The sequence below is a fragment of the Chelonia mydas genome, chromosome 6, assembly GCF_015237465.2.
Source record: "Chelonia mydas isolate rCheMyd1 chromosome 6, rCheMyd1.pri.v2, whole genome shotgun sequence".
NCBI classification, from domain to species: domain Eukaryota; kingdom Metazoa; phylum Chordata; order Testudines; family Cheloniidae; genus Chelonia; species Chelonia mydas.
This window is the reverse complement of record NC_051246.2, coordinates 37,679,003-37,696,792: the sequence shown is the minus strand read 5'-3', so window position 1 is coordinate 37,696,792 and position 17,790 is coordinate 37,679,003. Positions and strand designations below refer to the sequence as shown.

At 41.3% G+C, this 17,790-nt stretch overlaps 1 protein-coding gene across 9 annotated transcripts in view; it reads left to right on the top strand.

Annotated features, from left to right (window-relative positions):
• IRAG1 (inositol 1,4,5-triphosphate receptor associated 1) overlaps positions 1–17,790 on the top strand; it is a 161,096-nt gene that overhangs the window by 62,478 nt on the left and 80,828 nt on the right. For 8 of the 9 annotated variants that reach the window (XM_043550135.1, XM_027819501.3, XM_037899811.2 and 5 more), the window contains exon 5: positions 13,437–13,539. The exons of the other annotated variant lie outside the window; for it this stretch is intronic. The gene's annotated coding sequence lies outside the window, so the exon portion shown is untranslated. The remainder of the gene's footprint in view (positions 1–13,436; positions 13,540–17,790) is intronic. 9 annotated transcript variants of the gene reach the window in all.

Here is a 17,790-nt window from a genome sequence, read left to right as displayed (position 1 = left end):
GGGAGTAGCACAGTTTTGGACCCTGTGTTTTAAATCAAATACCCTTTAGTGGCTTACTTTGGAATTGCATCATTGCCTCAGTTAAGCAAAATCCTTTTAAATATAAATCCAGCTCTGAAGCGTTCATCATAATCTCAGCTAATACATAAGCTCTTTTGAGAGGCAGCCAAATCATTGCTATCTTGACCAGTGAGATTCCTGTTGAATTTCTTGGCAAGAGACAGAAGAAATAGGATGGCCTTCCTGCCCATAGATGGCAGAGAGGATCTTTTGTTTTTAAATCCCAGTAAAATAGTTGTCTCCAATTATTGCAAAGGGATAAACTACAAAGAACCGCATGACTTCCTATTATGGCCTCACTCTGTCCTCTTTGACTGAGGCCCCAAGCAGGTTTCTTCAGCACATTTGAAATAGTCTCTCTGAATCAAATGGTTTAAAAAAAAATGTTTCACCCACTGGAAATAATGGTGTAAAGATGTGGGGTGCAGCATAAAAGGGTCCAGTCAGTAAATAGTGGAGGAGCTGCCTACTCACAATAGACCCTTTCAGATAAAATTTTTGATTGGGGAAAAAATAAGGGCAGGGTTTTAATATAAGAACCCTTTCTTTCCAATATTAAAATGAAACTAGGTGAGATTGAACCAAAAGATACTTCACAGCATATTATTACTAATGCTTTTGAGAATCTTGCTGTCAACAGCTAGGATTAATGAATTTCAGGTGAAACAGTTGAGTAGCTGTGCAGTGCAAGCAAAAGACTTACTGGAAAATATGCTTTGCAAAACCTTTTATCTCATTGAAATGAATGGGAGTTCTGTAGTTGACTTTAATGGGAGCAGGAGCAGTGCTTTAGGCACCAATCCTGCCATGGATCAGTGCCTTTGTAAAGACCCTTTCGGAATAACAGTGGGGACAGTGAGAGTCCTTCATCCTGCCATCATAATACAAAAAAAGAGGTGATGACAGGTTGACTGTTTCTAAAGCCAGAAATGTGTATGGCAAAGTAATGTCGATATCTGCTTGCACTGTTTTTGTGCTCTGAGACTCTGAAATATGGCACCATGGGGTTTCGTGTTTATTGTTTGTGACTTCTGGATCAGATGGTCACAAATAAAAAGATGGTGTGATTTTTCCCTCAAATTGATAACCTTGCAAACTCAACCTGGAAGTGAAGTTGTAGTTTTTCTGACTCATGCAACCATACAGATGTTCCAGCTGGAATGTAGAACTGCAGAGCCAATACCATCATCAACAAGAGTAAAAATTAGTTTTAACTTTTCAGTAAAGTAACACATTGGAATCTGAATCCTCCCAGCTAGTGGATTGCTTAAGAAGATGCCGGTTTTAGTGTAAAGCAACACTTTAAGATATCACCTGGATTCATAAACAGGAAAAGCAACCAATTCTCTCCTCCTTCCCTATGTTGATTCTGCCATGCTAACAAAAGTAATAAGCAGTAAAAAAAAAAAATTCATAGCTAAAGCAAGCAGATCAGACTCTGAATATCCTCAGAAATCAGATCTGCTGAATAAGGGTGCTCTTTTTATGTAGTCACTTTTCAGAGTGGAACCTCACTTTGAACTGCCAATTAGGTCATGAAGTTGTTGATCTTGTTTGCTGAAAAAGGCTTTCTAAAATCCAGAACAAAACCTATCTGAGCCATGAGAGTAACCTCTTTGCACATTACTAATCATTTCTCTGTTTTTATCACTCTGGCAATGCAAAATTTAACTAGCTACATTTGCCACTTGCTTAGATGAGCTGGAGAGTTTAATGTAATTTGTGTCTGCCTAAAGGACTGCAGATACCTCTTAGGATCCCAAAGTAACCTGTTTATGTTGGTTTTAATCAAGATAATGTGTTCTTTGTGATCACTCTTTTTAAAATAATGATAGAAATTTTGTTCCATTTATTTCTTCATTTGGTAGACTTTTTGCTTGAATAAGAACAAGCTGTGTTTAGCTTATTGGGTCACTAACCAATTGTGTTCTGCCCTAGTTGCCTTAAACTTATTTAATGTTGCCAAATTAGGTCTTTGCTAATATTTTTTCCAAATTATATAATTTGTTTTCCAGCTCCACTGACGCTTATGTGATTTTTTTTTATATAATGTGTTTGAAATTATAGCTCCATGTAGCATAACTTTAAATGATTCCCAAAAATGGAATGAATTAACATCAGAGGACATGGGATATTTTTCCCAAAGGAAATGTCAAATTGTTCTTTTCCCTTTGCTAGGAAAATTAGTAGCACAGGTGGAGGTAGCAGAGGCATGGCTTAGCCATGCTGAGTACATACCTGTTGGTTTTAGGTAGGTTTGTATTTGGCACAGCTGGGCAATGCCTCTGATGCCACTCCCCGTGCTATCATAACTACGCTGCTGTTTATACTCATGCTAGCATGTTGACAGCACAGATGTGTGTACACAAGCAGGAAAGTCACACCCCTAGTTTGTGGTGCAGACATAGCTTCAATATGTGTGTTGTTTGATAGCGGTGTCGAAATCCTTTGCCTTAGAATGCAATCGTGTTGATGCTAAGAGGAGTTTGTCCATGACATTTGAAAGTGACATCTATTATCAGCTCACTTTGGGGAAATAGTAGTGAACCTAACTATTGGGCAAACATAGAAATCATTTTCATAAAAGGTAGGTGAGTATATGAATTTTCACAAGGAATTCTCTATCCATTTGTTTCCTCCATCATAATTCAGAAACCATACTGAATAGTTCGTCTTAATTGTCTTTGAATTACTATTTACCATTCTTATATGGACATCCAGGACAATACAGCTCTCTGGGTTTTTTTTCAACGCAGGGTCATCCTTACTAGACAGATGTGTAACCTGGAAGAAATTCAGTTCATAGTATCTCATTTTTGAGAGCATTAAGAATGTTTTTCATTCTTCATTTTGTGATTATTCCCTATATGTCCCAGGAGCAAAGACTGATGTTGCCCTCCTACATAAATTAGCCAGTTTCTATGCAAAATATGTTTGCAGTGTTGTAGCTGTGTTGGTCCTGGAATATTAGAGAGACAAGGTGGGTGAGGTAATAGCTGTTATTGGACCAACTTCGGTTGGTGAAAGAAACAAGCTTTCGAGCTCCACAGATCACCAACAGAAGCTGGTCCAATAAAAGGGCAGCCCCTGAGCCAGCAGCAGAATTTTGGGTGTGTGGGAGGGGGTTAGGGGCTGGGGTGTGGCGGGTGCACTTACCTGGGGTGGTAAACATAGCCTTACTTATGATCACCCCTAGATCTAGATTCCTCCCAAGCCACCCTCCTAAGTGGCACTTGATGACACTGTTTGTCCAAGATCTGTTTCTTAGAACTAGAATGACTAAAAGATCAAAGAAGAGTACACAAAATCAATTAAAGTTTGCAGGGAAAAGATAATGGCAATAAAACAGGGGTGGGCAAACTTTTTGGCCCGAGGGGCCACAGGTGCTCACAAAATTGGGGGTTGGGTGAGGGACGGGGTGAGGGCTCTGGCTGGGGATGCGGGCTCTGGGGTGGGGCCAGAAATGAGGAGTTCAGGGTGTGGGAGGGGGCTCCGGGCTGGGGCAGGGGGTTGGGGTGCAGGGAGAGGGCTCTGGCTGCAGTGCGGGCTCTGGTGTGCAGGAGGGTGGGACCGAGAGGTTCAGAGAGTGGGAGGGCTGTGGCAAAGTGTTGGGGCATGGGAGGGGGTCAGGGTGCAGGCTCCAGGTGGCACTTACCTCAAGCAGCTCCTGGAAGCAGCGGCATGTCCCCTCCTCCACCTCCTATGCAGAGGCGCTGCCAGGCAGCTCTGCGCACTGCCCCGTCCACAGGTGCCGCCCCTGCGACTCCCATTGGCCCCATTTGCTGGCCAGTGGGAGCTGCAGGGGCAGCACTTGAGGCGGGGGCAGCACGCAGAGCCCCCGACATCCCCTATGCACAGGAGCTGGATATGGAACATGCCGCTGCTTCCGGGAGCCATGCGGAGCAAGCCCCCAACCCCACTTCCCAGCAGGAGCTTGAGGGCCGGATTAAAATGTTTGAAGGGCCCGACGCGACCCCGGGGCCATAGTTTGCCCACCCCTGCAATAAAAGGGAGGCATTCATGGACAGAGGACAGTTCTCTTCGGATGGACTTCATCTGAATAGGGAAGGAAATAGACTTTTAGGATGGAGGCTGGCACAACTGATTAAGAGAGCTTTAAACTAGGAATTTGGGGGAGATGGTTGGGAGATGTCCAGGTAATCTCCACGCCGGATTTTAGCATTGAGAGGAAAGAAAACGAAGTAAGAGAGGATACAGCCATGGGTAGGAGAATGGACATAAGGAGGAAGGGCAGTGTAGATACCAGTCTAATAGGTCATACTGGCTGTAGAATGACCATGCCTAATCGGGTACAGAATGTGAGTGAGGTCATACAGCAAAAATTAAGATGTTTGTACACCAATGCGAGGAGCCTAGGTAACAAAATGGAGGAACTAGAGCTACTGGTGCAGGAAGTGAAACCAGATATTATAGGGATAACAGAAATATGGTGGAATAGTAGTCATGACTGGACTACGGGTATTGAAGGGTATGTGCTGTTTAGGAAAGACAGAAATAATGGTAAAGGTGGTGGAGTAGCATTGTATATCAATGATGAGGTAGAATGTAAAGAAATAAGAAGCGATGGAATGGATAAGACAGAGTCCGTCTGGGCAAAAATCACATTGGGGAAGAAAACTACTAGAGCCTCCCCTGTGATAGTCCTTGGGGTGTGCTATAGTCCGCCGGGATCTAATTTGGATATGGATAGAGCCTTCTTTAATGTTTTTAATGAAGTAAATACTAATGGGAACTGTATGATCTTGGGAGACTTTAACTTCCCAGATATAGACTGGAGGATGAGTGCTAGTAATAATAATAGGGCTCAGATTTTCCTAGATGTGATAGCTGATGGATTCCTTCATCAAGTAGTTGCTGAACCGACTAGAGGGGATGCCGTTTTAGATTTGGTTTTGGTGAGTAGTGAGGACCTCATAGAAGAAATGGTTGTAGGGGTCAATCTTGGTTCAAGTGATCATGAGCTAATTCAGTTCAAACTGAATGGAAGGACAAACAAAAATAAATCTGTGACTAGGGTTTTTGATTTCAAAAGGGCTGACTTTCAAAAATTAAGGAAAATAGTTAGGGAAGTGGATTGGACTGAAGAACTTGTGGATCTAAAGGCAGAGGGAGCCTGGGATTACTTTAAGTCAAAGCTGCAGAAGCTATCGGAAACCTGCATCCCAAGAAAGGGGAAAAAATTCGTAGGCAGGACTTGGAGACCAAGCTGGATGAGCAAGCATTCAGAGAGGTGATTAAGAAAAAGCAGAAAGCATACAGGGAGTGGAAGATGGGAGGGATCAGCAAGGAAAGCTACCTTATTGAGGTCAGAACATGTAGGGATAAAGTGAGACAGGCTAAAAGTCAAGTAGAGTTGGACCTTGCAAAGGGAATTAAAACCAATAGTAAAAGGTTCTATAGCCATATGAATAAGAAGAAAACAAAGGAAGAAGAAGTGGGACCACTAAAAACTGAGGATGGAGTGGAGGTCAAGGATACTCTAGGCATGGCCCAATATCTAAACAAATACTTTGCCTCAGTATTTAATAAGGCTAATGAGCATCTTAGGGATAATGGTAGCATGACAAATGGGAATGAGGATATAGAGGTAGATATTACCATATCTGAGGTAGAAGCGAAACTCGAACAGCTTAATGGGACTAAATCGGGGGGGGCCACATAATCTTCATCCAAGAATATTAAAGGAATTGGCACATGAAATTGCAAGCCCATTAGCAAGAATTTTTAATGAATCTGTAAACTCAGGGGTTGTACCATATAATTGGAGAATTGCTAACATAGTTCCTATTTTTAAGAAAGGAAAAAAAAGTGATCCAGGTAACTACAGGCCTGTTAGTTTGACATCTGTAGTATGCAAGGTCTTGGAAAAAATTTTGAAGGAGAAAGTAGTTAAGGACATTGAGGTCAATGGTAAATGGGACAAAATATAACATGGTTTTACAAAAGGTAGATCGTGCCAAACCAACCTGATCTCCTTCTTTGAGAAAGTAACTGATTTTTTAGACAAAGGAAACGCAGTGGATCTAATTTACCTAGATTTCAGTTAAGGCGTTTGATACTCTGCCACATGGGGAATTATTAGTTAAATTGGAAAAGATGGGGATCAATATGAAAATTGAAAGGTGGATAAGGAATTGGTTAACAGGGAGACTACAGCAGGTCCTACTGAAAGGTGAACTGTCAGGCTGGAGGGAGGTTACCAGTGGAGTTCCTCAGGGATCGGTTTTGGGACCAATCTTATTTAATCTTTTTATTACTGACCTCGGCACAAATAGTGGGAATGTGCTAATAAAGTTTGTGGATGATACAAAGCTGGGAGGTATTGCCAATTTAGAGAGAGACTGGGATATCATACAGGAAGATTTGGATGACCTTGTAAACTGGAGTAATAGTAATAGGATGAAATTTAATAGTGAGAAGTGTAAGTTCATGCATTTAGGGATTAATAACAAGAATTCTAGTTATAAGCTGGGGATGCATCAATTAGAAGTAACGGAGGAGGAGAAGGACCTTAGAGTACTGGTTGATCATAGGATGACTATGAGCTGCCAATGTGATATGGCCATGAAAAAAGCTAATGTGGTCTTGGGATGCATTAGGCGAGGTATTTCCAGTAGAAATAAGGAGGTGTTAGAACCGTTAGACAAGGCACTGGTGAGACCTCACCTGGAATACTGTGTGCAGTTCTGGTCTCCCATGTTTAAGAAGGATGAATTCAAACTGGAACAGGTACAGAGAAGGGCTACTAGGATGATCCGAGGAATGGAAAACCTGGCTTATGAAAGGAGACTCAAGGAGCTTGGCTTGTTTAGCCTAACCAAAAGAAGGTTGAGGGGAGATATGATTGCTCTCTCTATAATTATATCAGAGGGATAAATACCGGAGAGGGAGAGGAATTATTTAAGCTCAGTACCAATGTGGACACAAGAACAAATGGATATAAACTGGTCATCGGGAAGTTTAGACTTGTAATTAGATGAAGGTTTCTAACCATCAGAGGAGTGAAGTTTTGGAATAGCCTTCCAAGGGAAGCAGTGCGGGCAAAAGACCTATCTGGCTTCAAGATTAAACTCGATAAGCTTATGGAGGAGATGGTATGATGGGATAACATGATTTTGGCAATTAATTGATCTTTAAATATTCATGGTAAATAGGCCCAATGGCCTGTGATGAGATGTTAGATGGGGTGGGATCTGAGTTACTACCGAGAATTCTTTCCTGGGTATCTGGCTGGTGAATCTTGCCCATATGCTCAGTGTTCAGCTGATCGCCATATTTGGGGTCGGGAAGGAATTTTCCTCCAGGGCAGATTGGAAGAGGCCCGGGAGGTTTTTCGCCTTCCTCTTTAGCATGGGGCACGGGTCACTTGCTGGAGGATTCTCTGCACCTTGAAGTCTTTAAACCATTATTTGAGGACTTCAATAGCTCAGACATAGGTGAGAGGTTTATCGCAGGAGTGGGTGGGTGAGATTCTGTGGCCTGCATTGTGCAGGAGGTCAGATTAGATGATCATAATGGTCCCTTCTGACCTTAATATCTATCTATGAGAAAAGGTGAGATAAGCATAAATGAATTAATGGTCATGTGGCAAGGATAAAAGAGCATAGGAGCACATAACATCTACAGCTATTAAAATGGTGTAACACATGAAGCAGGGAGAAGAACTGATGATGTATGACTAGGATAGGTTGAACTTAAGAGGAGAAAAATTCTGCGTGAATATCTGAAAAAGCTTCCCTACAGCACAACCTATGAGGCTATGGCATAGTAGCAATCTAAGGTCCTAATCCTGCAGTGGAAGTACTCGCATGCATATGTTTGTTCACATGTGCACAAGTCTATTGTATTGTTCAAATGTGCACAAGTCTATTGTATTGTGGCTGTAAAAGAGAAAATACAATTCTTTATGAGGTAGTTCATCTAGAGTGACCCAAATCTTGAGGTCTTTAGTCAGTTTTGACTCAGTCCGTTCTTCGGCAAACTTCTACTGAAGCTAATATGAGTTTGCTTGAGTAACGTCTAAGTAATAATTGAGAGTTTTGTTGTGCCCCCAAAATCTATACATTGATCTCCTTCTTCTGCATGATCACCCTCTTCTCACTTGGCTTCCTGGTAACATCCCTCCACCTTCCCTTTCCTTGGACTTTCTGTTAGGTTGAGCGATCTGTACAGGTACTTGGAGGGCAATGAGAGAAAAAGGCAGACTGGGTTTGCCGGAGTGGGAGGGTGCAAATGTTGTCTCCTGTTTTGCCGAGTGGCACTTGTTGCTATATTAGTTCCATAGCACTCGTATACTGTGAGTATCCCTTCTTAAGGGTGATCCTCGGGACAGCTGCCAGTTTAGCGGTCTTGTGAATAGGGGCAGATGGAGGCAGCCACAGGGGACTCAGATTCGTCATGGAGGCACCAATCTCCCTCTGATCACCTAGAATCTACTGGATTTGTTGTTGGGCCCATGGTGAGCAGGGGACAGGACCCTGATTTCCCACAATGGAATGATTAAGGAGAAATCTCTGCAAGAAGAACCTTGCAAACATTTCCCCTCTCATAACTCCCTCTGGCCAAGTTTCCACACACAAGGATATGATCAGACCCTGAGTAAGGACCTGAATTTGGTCCAGTGTTTGGAAATGTCCATGCTTAATGATAAAGTATCTCACTGGATCTTTGTCATGAACTGATGAGTCAAAAAGAATAGGCAGAATTAAATGTAATTAGTAATGTAGCAGAAATGTAGCAGACTGCTATTAAAGATGATTTATGCAAAATCCTACACACAGTTCCTATAGTCATTAGTAGAGGGATATGCCAGTGACATTAATAGTAGCCTAATCTTCTTCAAATTCTTTGTCTAGCTAAATAAAACACAAAAATTGGAAATGGAAAACTGGTTCCAGGACTTGTGACTCATTCATAACAGGTAAAGTTATGCAATATTAACTCCTTACTACCCAAAGCAAAGGGGCCCTGAATTCTTCCAGATCCATTTTTGTAAATGGACCTAGAGATTCCTCCCTTAAAAGAAAACTGCATCCATTTTCCTGAGCACATTGTTCTAGAATTTTAAGAATATTCCTCACTATTACTAATTCTTCTTAAAATATATATTAACTGCATTTGCCAGTTGACTCTCCTGTTGGTGGCAGCAAAATGGGGTCCTAATACAAGAGACTACAGGCCAGGTTCCAAACTGATTTAGTGCTACTTGAATGAACAAACCTAAATTTTAATGTTTGATACTTAAGCAGAAGTGGCAATATTCGTATAGTTTTCTTCTGATAAACTAGTGTTAAAACAGAATGGAACCTGGCTGACAATTTTTTATGGAGAATTCCTATTCTGCAGGTAGAAAAGGAGTACTAGTGGCACCTTAGAGACTAACCAATTTATTTGAGCATAAGCTTTCGTGAGCTACAGCTCACTTAGCTTATGCTCAAATAAATTGGTTAGTCTCTAAGGTGCCACTAGTACTCCTTTTCTTTTTGCGAATACAGACTAACACAGCTGCTACTCTGAAACCTATTCTGCAGGTGTGATTGCTATTCATTAATCAGCCATAATCCTGTATGATGGGTCTATATTAAAACTATTTTGTGTGTGTAGTAGAATCAATATAGAACATTAGGTAAGAGCAAATATTAAACTTGGGATTTTCATAGGTGCCTAAAGCAGTACAAACCTAACTCTCCTTGAATTTGGGCCCTAAAATATTGTTGCAGAATAAGTTTGTGTTACTGAAATTCAATGGGAGGTTGGGTGCCTAACTCCCTTAGGCACCTATGAAAATCCCAGCCTAAATGGTCAAGTGACTAGCTGCTAATCTAGTTGCTACTTTACAGCTATACATACTACAAAAAAACTACTGCATTTGGTTCTATTTTGTGCCGTTGTTGGCAATTTCAGCAGACTGCTGTGGGTCCCTGTGATAGCCTCTGTCCTTCATGCCCTTGGAGATTTTTTCAAATATTTTGGCATTTTGTATTTTGGAACGGAGTTCTGGTAGCACGGATTCATCTCCACATACAGTGATCAGATCCAGTACCTCCCGTTCGGTCCATGCTGGAGCTCTTTTGCGATTCTGGGACTCCATGGTCACCTCTGCTGATGAGATCTGCACGGTCACCTGTGCTGATCAGCTTGCCACACTGGCCAAACAGGAAATGAAATTCAAAAGTTCGCGGTGCTTTTCCTGTCTACCTGGCCAGTGCATCCGTGTTCAGAGTGCTGTCCAGAGCGGTCACAATGGAGCACTGTGGGATAGCTCCCAGAGGCCATTACAGTCGAATTGCGTCCACACTAACCCAAATTAGACCCGGCGATGTCGATTTCAGCGCTAATTCCCTCGTCGGGGAGGAGTACAGAAATCGATTTTAAGAGCCAATTAAGTCGACGAAAATGGCTTTGTTGTGTGGACGGGTGCAGGGTTAAACAGATCTAACGCTGCTAAATTCGACCTGAACTCTTAGTGTAGACCAGGGCTGAGGGTCATGGTAACTAGAGGTATTCCCTGCAGACCAAAGTGGAGGTACATTGGAGAAGCATTTTGGGAACATTAAACTCTCACTGTCCTTTGCTGTATTTACTTAGTAGAAAAATGAAGAAATCCATTTTCCATCACATTAAATGTATCACTTTTCACCGGGACTAATTTTTTAAGCACTAATGCCTGTAATATTACTCTCCAAACAATCCACCATATCTACAAATTCTTCAGACTAGTGCAGGCCACCCTTACCTCATTTTTGAAAATACAACCTCCAAAGAATGATACTTTTAGATGCTTTGGAGAATCAGAATACTTTGCTGCCTACCTAATTAAGTTATTTCTTCTTTGTTCAATAACAAGATGGTGGCATATTCTAATTTGTACGTAGTATGATGAACAAAATAACTATTCCAGCTGTGGGCCTGTACCTGCACAGAGTTGAATCTTTTCAGTTTATTTCTAAAACAGATGCTTACAAGCTGATTTTATTAAATAGTACAGTAAAAGTTGTGTTATCCAGCACTTTACCAACCGGAAAACTCTATAAACCGGCATTTCTGATCTTCATTGAAAGTTGGGTTTATAGTCCAGTTGGTATGGGGCCGGCAGGCTCCCTACCTGGCTCCCCAGAAGCGGCGACATGTCCTTGCTGCTCCTAAGCAGAGGAACAGCCACGGGGGCTCTGTGTGCTGCCCCCGCCCCGAGCACTGGCTCCACAGCTCCCATTGGCTAGGAACCATGGCCAATGGGAGTTGCCGGGGCAGCACCTGCAGGCAGAGGCAGCGCACAGAGCCGCCTAGCCATGCCTCCACCTAGGAGCAGCAGGGACATGTCACTGCTTGCGAGGAGCCACCTGAGGCATGCGCCACCTGGATCCGCCACCCTGAAACCCCTCCCGTACTCCAACCCCCTGCCCCAAGCCCCCTCCCACACCCAAACTCCCTCCCAGAAGCCAGGCCCTGATCCCCCCTGCACCCAAACCCATTCACTCTTAGTTAACTGGAATTTTTGACTTACCGGCACCCCTTGTTTCCCCCCCCTCCCCACCTGCTGGATAACAAAACTTTTTAGATATTCTTGGGCCATGAGGAAACTACAAAGTGGAAAAGAGTCATTTCTTCTGGTAAGTTTATGTAAAGTGAGACACGGGGGACAGGTAACTGTATGCAATCCTTATGATTTTAAGAAAGATTTTATAGCTATGAGATTATATGGTGACTGAAAGATCTGTAGAGGCTAGGGGCCTTCTTTTTTGCGATATGCATGCTATTGTTTGGTCAGTCTCCTTTTTTGGGTTCTTTTTAAATTTTTACCTCCCTGTGTTTGTAAGGGGTAAGGACGTACAAGAATAAAAAAGGATGAATAAGTTAAAAGTCAATGTATGTAGAAATTATTCATGTTAAATATTATCATGGCACAATTATTTGAATTTTATCTGCATACGGGGCTCAATCCTGCAAGGTGATGGGTGCCCTCAACTCCCATTTAAGCCAATGGGAGTGCTCTCAGACTTTGCAGGATCAAATCCCGTATGTGAGAGGGAATAAACCTTACATTAACATTCTAGCTGCACACAATCTGCACAACCTAGAAAAGTATTGTTCAATATCTCATCGGGAGGGACAACACTGTAACTGCCTAAAAAAGTCTTGGTCCTACCCAGTGGGGTTGAATGGATATTAATGGGGGCAGAATTTGGTTCAGTAAACGTTATCGCAGAATACATTGGTATTATACAATATCTATGGAGTTGTTAATTATCTGTGCAGATAAATGATGGCTAAAGCAGTTTTAGAATAATTTACAAATTTAATCACTACTTCAAGTGAAAAATCAACTTTATGACTTCTAAAAAATTACATGCCATAAAGAAGCACCTTCTATCAATGTCCATGACCTCTTCCTATATATCTATATCTAAAGATTTAAATTGCTAGCAAATGTTAACAAATTGTACTTTTTCTTAGTGGAGTAATTACTATTATTAATAGTGTTTTGTGACTGAAAGGCATATCATGCAGTACAAATAAATTGGCAGGAAAATTGTATTTCTGTCTTGCATTAATTTTCACTGAATGAAATAGAGCTATAACCTGTCTTAGGGGTGGGTCTACACGGCAATAAAACACCTATGGCTGGCCTATGGCTGCTGACTTGGGCTTGCAGGGCTCGGACTGCAGGGCTATCAAATTGCAGTATAGACATTCAGGAGCATTTTACATTCACTTCACACTTGTGTAAAAGAACACACAGTGTGGAGTGCATTTGTGAATCAAATCCTCTGACCTTAAACTTCTTAACACTGCGGGTATGTCTACATTGCAATAAAACATTCATGGGTGGCCCATGTCAGCTGATTTGGGCTTGGGCTCCCAAACATGAATGCCTACACTGCAATTTTATAGCCCTGCAGTGTGAGCCCAGGTCAGCTGACATGGGCCAGCCACAAATGTTTTATTGCTGTGCAGACATACCCTCAGTGTTAAGAAGTTTAAGGTCAGAGGATTTGATTCACAAATGCACTGTACCCTATTTGTTCTTTTACACAAGTGTGAAGTGAATGTAAAATGTTCCTTTTCTGATTTGGTAGCAATTCACACTCACCTGTCATTCACTTTGCAGTGGTGCAAATGACTGCACAAGTGCAGGGCAATGGAAAACTGAGCCCACAAGGAGCAATTCAAAAATATTTCATTCAGAAGCCAAGATACTATCCTTGATGAGAACATGGAACTCCCACTACTGCCAATGGGAGTTGCTTGCCTTGATTGGGGGCAGTATATGAACCAAGGAATCTTAAGAAAACAATTTCTAAACTTTGTGTTTATATTTTTGCTCTTTTTCTTATGTATTTGCTGTGATTTGACAGAGCATTTGAGGTCAGCTGTCAGACTAGCAGTGGAGATGGAGTAAAGCATCTTTATTCTAAACCCTTGCTAACACAGTTTTCAGCTGTGACTCAGACAGAGAGGGTAAGTTTACTGATTATACTCTGCTTTCTCTACTGTGGTTAAATGGGTTGCAGAGGGAACAGATCAAAAGCCAAACATTTCTGAATATTTTTTCCTTTTATGGAATACAGCTTCTATATCATCATTTCCTGGAGACTGTGTTCTAAGCTACCCAGTGATAGAAGAAAGTTCCCTGTATCCACTGATCTATATCTGACAACAAATTTGAACCCTAAGGAAATCCATTTTTACCTAACTATTTTAAGCAGAGGGTGTACAACAACAGACAAGAACTAAACAAAACTTATTTATACTGCATGTCACTCAGTGTGAGAATAAGTAGAATCTGGTGGATAGGGTGTTTGCCTTGTTTAAAACAACTAAATCTTTTATCTTATAGTCCACAAAGTGGTTTAACTGAACCGATGTTCTACTCGTCCATCCTTTTCCACTTCACTTGTGGCATTGAGTTAAAAAATAATTTTTAGAGGTTTTTATTTGTAACTGATGATTTCGAAGCTGTTGCTGTTACTCCGTGGTTGGTTTCGAAATGGTATTGTGGATCATTTGATTTAATAAAAATAGCAACAGTAACATAATGATAGAATCCTTTGGGATGGAAGAAGGTCATACAGAGCCTGATCCAATGCCTGTTGATGAACATACTTCCACTGACTTGAATGGACATTTGATCAGGCTCATAGTGCATCCTTATGAAACATGACAGGACTAATTTTGTTATCCCTAAACCATCGATGGCTGCCTTGTCCAGCGTTGGATATCTCCAGTGATGGTTTTTCCAAAGCATCCCTTGGAAGCTTATTTTGTTGTATGTTTTTTTAAAGAGGTTTCTAATATTTAACTTAGAGAGGTAAAGCCAGCAGCTTAATGGCAGCATGAATCGAAAGGTAACCAGCTGGCTCATGTCAGACCAGGGAGCATCTGGCGCTCTACACTACAACCCTGGGACTGTAACCTGGTTTCCAGGTGGAGGTTCTGAGCCCTGGTGGTTTCAAGGCTGCATCCTGTCTCCAAATATCCCAAAATAAGTCACTTCACCTTCACAGGGGAATTTTGGTGAACTCTGAAGAGTTTCTAGTGAATTATTTTCCCTACTGCAGGTTTTCTGTGGGAGGGCAGATCAGATCCTACCATTCTTGCTATAGTGCATTGTTAGTGATTGTCTGTCCTTTGACACTTGAGATTCCACTCCACCCAAGCTCTGCTTATGGGGCCACAGGAGCAACCCCAATTGATGCCAGTGATGTAAGGTCACTCCTGTGAATGATCGGGTGTGAAGGAGCCACTCCTCTCCTCTCCTTCCCACCCGTGACCCAGCATGCCTCTTTTTACCCCTTACACCCAAGGGAAGGGAGACTGCAGGAAGTGTCAGAGATGTCCCCTGCACAGGGTAAATTCTCCACTGGTTATCCCCAGTGAGTTTAAGGCCAGTTTGTTGCTTATGTAATACCTCTGCCTTAGCGTACCAGAGAATCTGACCCCGTACGGTTTACAGTTTAAAGTGTCTAAATAAAAAACTGGAATGCTAATGCATGTCTCTTTATTAGGAAAGAAAGTATATGCTCATATTTTGCTAAAATCCTAGGCCCTCTAAGACACTGAGGAAGTGTATAGGAGACACAAAAGTACCTCAGTTAGCCAAGGGAGAGTGTTTTCTAGAGATGGGGTTGGGCACCAAAGGAGATGTGACAGGGTCAGGAGAGGGAGTTTTCTTAGTGCTCAGCAATACAGAGATTCTTGGCTGCTCCTGGCTCCAAAGTAGCCCATCAGCAGCCTGAGTAAGGCTCTAATTTTATGCCAGAGGCTGCTCCAGGCCCCAGCCACCCAGGATCCAGGCACTGCCATGGTGGCTTAAATTAACCTGTATCCCGCCAGCCCCCTAGGCTGTACTTTCTGAGAGGCACAGCACAGAATCTGTCCCTCTGCGTTATAGGCAAGAGTGGGTGGGTGGTGGTGTTGTTTTTAATCAAAATAAGTGACTGGACCTTGAGGTGTTAAAACTCTGCATTGTTGTCTTGTTTTTTTTTTTTAATTTGAATTTGGTGCTCATCAAAGTAAGACATATTAGGCTAAGTAGGTAGCTGGTAGTATGAAAGATTTCACATCTAGCAGTGTAGCAGGCATGACTCTGTCCTGGCCTGAAATAATTCCTGATATTTCAGCCCCAGTGTTCTCTTGAGTACTTGTCTGTCAGCTATGCCAAATTATAGGGTGATGTGCCAAATGATATGTTTCTGTGTCTACTGAGAATTAGGTGAAACAACCAAATTTATTTTCCTTTGTGACCTAAGAAAGGACTGAATCCATCTTTTATGGAGTAATGTGCTCAAGCTCTAAAGCTGTTTTGGATCCAAATTTTCACCAAGTTCAGAGGTTGCTCAGATCTCAGGATTTTGTTTGATCCTATGTCTCCAGAGATGAAAAGTAAGGGTTTGTTTACATTATAGAGTAACACCCTTTAGTGACTTCTAAAGGACACTAACATGTTATGCACTAATTGGTCCATGTGCACTAAAGGTTCTGTAGTGTGCTTTAACCTAGCACTGTTTCAAAGAGCACTACGTTAAAGCACACCAGCAGGGTCATGGCACTTTTGTAGCTGCTGCTATGACTCCTGTGACCAGTGTCACTAGTGTAATTCACCAAAGCAAGCATGGCAACAGTTTTAAAAGTCAACCTGGGAAAATCAAACTGTTGCTGGACAAATTCTTCCTGTTCTTTCATGAAACAGTTAGATCAAAATTTTTTATGTTAGTAAAAGACAGTTTACAATTAACAGTTCATGTAAAAGGCATTAAATATTAAATTATCTGTGCCTCGTCTTCCTCCAGACAAAACAATCTCCCACTCAAGAGTAAAGATTGAGTAGACTTTGTAGAATTCTATATTTATTACCATTTTTGACTGATAATACCAATATTTATTTTTTAGCATTTTTTTTCTATTTTTATCAATTTAAACTTTCACAGTTGTGGAAAATTAAGCAGAGAGACTCAGATAAGTTATTTAATGTTAGTAGACATTGAGATTCAAAAAGTTAAAACTTACAGTTGTTAAAAATCCAAATTGTCAATATCCTATGTCAAAATATATAAAATAAATAGCCTTACATCAAACTCTAATAAGTACTGAAGCAGCATTTTTCTTACTTTGCTTATCTGTAAATTTGGATTATAAACCATTGTGTGTGTGTGTGTGTGTGTGTGTAATGAAATCCATGTTTATTGACATGTACCAATAAAACGCTAATCCTTCAAGACTAGGAATGATGCAGTGATTCAGAGTTCGGAGAAAATAATAAGGTTCAAGTGTTCAGGATTGGTAGGCTACTCTATCCTTTACTGACCGAGAACTGTAGGTGGTGATTATTCTTCTCAGTACACACAGACATAATGTATCTGCTGTTCACCAGCCAGAAAATTAATATAGTTAACATTTGCCTTCATGGTAAACTGAGCAGTGAGTTCTGCCTCTGATATCCACCTTGTTCCGTGATTTAGTTAGTGTGTGTTAAGAGGACATTAAATAATACACATACGTGTTTGTTCCTCATTTCTTCTCTCTTGTGCCTCCTATTAGTGATACTGAGAGCTAACAAAACAATAAATGTAAATTCAAGCCATGATGTTTCTCTAATTTTCATCAGCACATAAATTTTAGCAGGTAGCTGATACTTCGGGAGATAAATTGAACAAAGAGAGAATATTAATTACCCATCTGCCTAGTGGATACTGTTTCTATTTTGTTTAATTTCTAGTTGAAGTTTAAACTAGAAAATTAAGAATCTTACAGTAATGTACCAACAAGCTGTTGTTGGTTAGAGTTTCATAGTGACATGAACAATAAGAAGGTAGTTAGTATGCAAGCCAGATCTGCCCTACTTTAATGGAACCAGGATAACTAAGCAGTTGATCGGTCTTTGCTAATTTGATAGAATCATTAAATCATACATCAACAAATCTGACTTGCTCACTCAGTGAGTTGTTTTGGTTTAGCTGTAGAAAGTTGTCCAACTGCTGTGTAAGTGTGTATACACACCCATGCACTGATGTCAAACCCAATCTAGTTTGCATTCTCTCTACCAATACCTCTTTTCAGTGCAGTAGAATTTATTTGCTTTTATGGTGGGGTGACTGTAGTGCTGCGTTCTGTCCAGGGAAGCCTATCTGAAGCAGGACCTTTGTTGTGAGGCAATTAACAAAATCCAGCCACTGAGTAGATTAAACTCTTATGTGTTTACTAACCATGTTC